General features: G+C 30.7%; 1 long non-coding RNA gene across 1 annotated transcript; it reads right to left on the reverse strand.

Annotated features, from left to right (window-relative positions):
- Nucleotides 1-3,104: 3,104 nt before the first annotated feature.
- Nucleotides 3,105-4,488, reverse strand: LOC139499666 (uncharacterized). The gene is made up of 2 exons (XR_011658244.1): nucleotides 4,360-4,488; nucleotides 3,105-3,243 (listed from the first exon to the last, which is right to left on the reverse strand). It is a non-coding gene; the product is annotated as an uncharacterized lncRNA (long non-coding RNA).
- Between the last annotated feature and the right edge of the window lie 805 nt (nucleotides 4,489-5,293).

Here is a 5,293-nt window from a genome sequence, read left to right on the forward strand (position 1 = left end):
GTTGTCTTACAAATATGTAATGTCGTTGTGATTGCTTGTAAAATATTTTTCTTTTTTTAACGTCAATTGTCTGAAATTTTTTATTGTTTACATATATATTGATTTCCTTATTTTTTCTTTTAATAGCCTGGTCGGTTGTTTCTTTGTCTTCCTTTAATTGTTGTCTTGTTTCATCGATTGAAGTAGACTCTATGTCAGGTGATGGAACTACCATTTTTGCTACCATCACACAAACACAATGTATACCATGGCTATTGGCAAAACATGTACATTTGAATGAGGTCAAATCAACAACTGATACATTTCCCAAAACATCTGGACAAAACCTCTACCTGGTTGTTATCTCTGTCATAAAAATATTGTTCTGCATTAAATACATTCATTGGTTCTGATCTGCGCTTTACAGTGAGGTCGATGTTGCTTTTAGAAGCAATCAATTCAGCTAAATGAACATGCTTACACATTCCTGAAAAATAGTAGAGAATGGAACATAAATAAATGCATTGTACCCTTATGGTTTACTTTCAATTGTACAAACTTTAAACAAAACCACCAATGAACATTCAGTAAAGATTTACTTAAATTGGATCGCATTGTTTTAGACAAGTTGATGAGGCTAATGATTAACCTGATGACGGTTGATAACGCCTTGTTGGAAGACAAAAACAATCAAAACCGAGGAGACTCATAAAACCAAAAGACATTTACAACAACAGTAAAAAAACAATAATAAACAACACGAACTCCACTATAAATCTGAAGTAAAATTAGGTGCTCCAGAAGGGTAAGCATTTCCGGGACCATTTACGGCACCCGAAATTAATTATCTTGATTTCAACAATTCATACTTGATGGTGTACTTTTAAACATTGTTGAACTGACTTAAGATAATAAGTTGCAGCTGGACAGTTGCACACTACATTGACATTGTCCACATTATAAATCGTCCCAAATGCTGTCTGTGATAGAACAGTGCATTCTGTGGAAGAAGTCCATTGCACAGTTTGGTCGAGTCCTGCCTTGAGAATATTCTCTGCTATCAATTTACTTTTGTCTTCCCTTTGTCCTCCCATATTTTTCAGGCGACCAATCTTGTCCAGTTCATCTAGATAGCTAAAATTACGATCTTTTTTATTTATTTTTGATTATGAAAACATAATTCAAAGATCTATTAATAAATTATTTCTTAAAAAAATTGAATTCACATTATTTAATACGCAATGTATTTGCATCTTAAATTGAAATGATCTTTCTAATTTCAGACGATATAAGTGAACGATAAGAAGAACAGGATTGTGACAATTTAAACTTAATTACTCATAAAACATAGTTACATTTCCATGGAGTAGGATTAGTAAGTCCTTTACTCTGCTATTGGCATATCCACCAAGGAAATGGTATTTCGTGCCCAGGAAAAACCTGAAAATGAAAAAATGTTAATGAATTTGAATTTATGATTTATGTTTGAATGTACAAATAGAAAGTACATAAGATTTTAATGTGTATACATTTGAATGTTATAAGTAGCATTATATTTTTTTCTTTTAATGTTCTCATACACATCAGGTTTTGCTAGACTACATTTTTTATTTTGTCTGCTTTTATGTAATTATCGACTTGCATTGACGATTATGATATTGTATTAAATTTGCATAACCTTATCATGAAAGAACGGCAATAATCTCTCCGTATAGTTAAAAATTGTATAGTTTATATCATTTTAAATCTTTCGTTACCCACGAAGAAGTAAGATTTAGACAAAGTGTAACACTTTCTATACTTCAGGTCATAAAAACAGAGACAGTTCAGAAATGTATCCTCAAAATAAAATATACTTAGTTACTATTATCAAACAGATAATAATTAAATGATGCTTAAAATTTCGATCTTGTAATATATAAGGTGTATAGTAATAAAATGTATTAATAACATTTCAACTAAGTTATTTCTATCTTGATCTTCATAAAAAATGTCTTCCATAGTTGGCCCATCGACATCCCCACTTGTCAGTACACCAGTTGTCTAACAAGTAGTCTGTTATTTGTTTCGAATGCATCTTCTCTTGCAACATTTGAACTTTTTGAAAAAAGTCTTCTTTCTGATGAAAAATTATATTGACACATTTCTTTTGAGTATAGAAACAGAATTTATAGATTATTGTACTGATATAATTCAATAGAGATTCATTGCAATAGGTTTTACTGGGTTTTTTCTTTTTTCTTTTATCAACCAAAATTCATTGATTGTATTTTTTTTTATTATTATTATTGCGTTTTAATTGACTCATTTTGAAAAATCTTGTTAATATGATTTATCATCTTTTGATATTTAAACAATTACAATATTGGAAAAAGAGAAAAAGATCCTACTGATGTCTCATTTCTACAGGGATTTTTCTTATAATATTAACATATCAATAACCAATCGTGTTTCATTGTGAGGCAACACACTCGTGATTATTTTTTAAAAACAATGTTTCACATCCTCTGCATATAAGACTGTTATAAAAAAAAATATCAGATTCAGGTCCATTTATACTATGTAAATTAACATTCACTTAGTACATATTTAATATTCGAATACATTATTTGAATTTGTCAGGACCAACTCAAAATTATTTACCAATTTAGAAATTATTCTGTTTCACTGTGGTATCATAGGTTCATTATATTTTATTTGTCTTAACTAGCACGTTTGATTACCTTGGTACATATTTTCATAGTTCTGATATAGTCAATAACTTTTTTTCTGGTTTGTGCGTGCATGGGTCCTGATACACCAGATTCTTTTTTATTCAAAAATATGTACACAGCCTGTAAACCAAATCATTTATATTTAGTTCATGTCTTAAAGATTTCTTGATAATAATAACTTAATATTGTCTTGAATATATCATAACTAATTATTTTTCAACAAGATAATATTTGATCTATGAAAGTATTAATGCGAAAGAGTTGATTTATTAAATCAAAACTGACCTGAGGCTTATAAACAAAAACAAGATATAAAATGTTAAATCCAATGCAATTAATACCTATTGATTCAATAGAGTGAAATTTCACAGAATAACTCTCATTTAATAACTGATTTTTTTCCCATAAAGAATAAGGTAAAATGTATGATACATATATTGAATGATATAATACCTGTAAAACATGAAACCAGCAAAGTAAAACGGAGCTGTTTGGGAATACTTTATTAATTGCGCTGATTTCTTTGGTATCTCTGTCTACCATAAAAGATCTAGTTAACAAAATGTAACACTGCAGTCAGGAGCCTGTAATTCAGTGGTTGTCGTTTGTTTATGTGTTACATATTTGTTTTTCGTTCATTTTTTTTTACATTAATAAGGCCGTTAGTTTTCTCGTTTGAATTGTTTTACATTGTCTTATCGGGGCCTTTTATAGCTGACTATGCGGTATGGGCTTTGCTCATTGTTGAAGACCGTACGATAACCTATAGTTGTTAATGTTTTTGGTCTTTTGTGGATAGTTGTCTCATTGGCAATCATACCACATCTTCTTTTTTATAGTATAAACAATTTGTATCTTTATCTCATATTGATTTTATTCTATAATACTATTTGTTAATTTGTAAATAATTATGTAAATTCTTATTTTTTTTATATCAACTAGATTCTCAATTTGTGATTGAAAAGTTTGGAAACAAGCCCAACAAAGCTTTAATTATTATGTTATATGTAAATAAAGGCAACAGTAGTATACCGCTGTTCAAACTCATAAATCCATGGACAAAAAACAAAATCGGGATAACAAACTAAAACTGAAGGAAACGCATTAAATATAAGAGGAGAACAACGACACAACACTACAATGTAACACACAAAGAAACGAATGTAAACCTGACTATGAATTAATCTTACATGCTCTGGTTTTATGGCCATCCATAGATCACTCTCAAAAGTTTTTAAGGAAATTGATGTTTTTTGTAAGTTTCATTAGTCCATGAGATAAATAATATTATGCAAAATTATTTATCTAATACTCTTTGCCAAAATTCAACTGAAATTGTTGTTGACCTTATTGTATTAATTTTGATATGCAGGAAAAAATGTTTCTTTAGATGAATCTTTCATAGCATTGTCTATTGGTCAATTGTCAAATAACTATCACTGCAAGAATATGTGAATAATGTCATAGTTTAACCTGTAATTTTTACAGACAAATTAATTAAAAGATATAATTGAATGGCCTTTATTTATCTTTTATATCCATATCAGATTTGGTGTTGACTCCGAATAATGTAACTAATTGTAAACAAATAATAACACGAAAATGAAAAGTGTTAATAAGCAATGATATTGAATTCGAAATATTGTCAACTTTGATACCCACAAACCTTGGATAGAAATCAAATCCATGATTTTCAGCCGTAGTCTTCAGAGATCTCAAAAATATTTTGACAACTTCACCAGTATCATCTGACGAGATACAGTACGAAAGAGGCGTGCCCCGACCTTGCTGTTCATCTCTTGCAACAAGAGGATATAATGAATAACCATAGGCAGTTAATCATTAAACTAACAAAAAATATGCTGTAAGTTTATTGTCACACAGTTCATTTTTTTGCTCACCTGGCCCAAAAGTCGAAGTGAGCTTTTCTCATCACTTGGCGTCCGTCATCCGTCGTCCGTCGTTAGCTTTTACAAAAATCTTCTCCTCTGAAACTACTGGGCCAAATTTTACCAACCTTGGCCACAATCATCATTGGGGTATCTAGTTGTCAATTGACCCGGTCAACCGACCAAGATGGCCACCATGGCTAAAAATATAACATAAGGGTAAAATGCGGTTTTTGGCTTTTAACTCAAAAACCAAAGCATTAAGAGCAAATCTGACATGGGTTAAATCGTTCATCAGGTCAAGATCTATCTGCCCTAAAATTTTCAGATCAATCGGACAACCCGTTGTTGGGTTGCTGCCCCTGAATTGGTAATTTTATGGAAATTTTACTGCAATAATGTTCAGCTTAGTAAGATTTACAAATAAGTCAGCATGACCGAAATGGTCAGTTGACACCTTTAGGAGTTATTGCCCTTTATAGTCAATTTTGAACCATTTTTCGTAAATCTTAGTAATCTTTTACAAAATCTTCTCCTCTGAAACTACTGGGCCAAATTAATCCAAACTTGTCCACAATTATCATTGGGGGTATCTAGTTTGAAAAATGTGTCCGATGACCCGGCCATTTAACCAAGATGGCCGCTACAGCTAAAAATAGAACATAGGGGTAAAATGCAGTTTTTGGCCTATAACTCAAAAACCAAAGCATT

This window comes from Mytilus edulis, chromosome 12 (genome assembly GCF_963676685.1).
Source record: "Mytilus edulis chromosome 12, xbMytEdul2.2, whole genome shotgun sequence".
NCBI classification, from domain to species: Eukaryota; Metazoa; Mollusca; class Bivalvia; order Mytilida; family Mytilidae; genus Mytilus; species Mytilus edulis.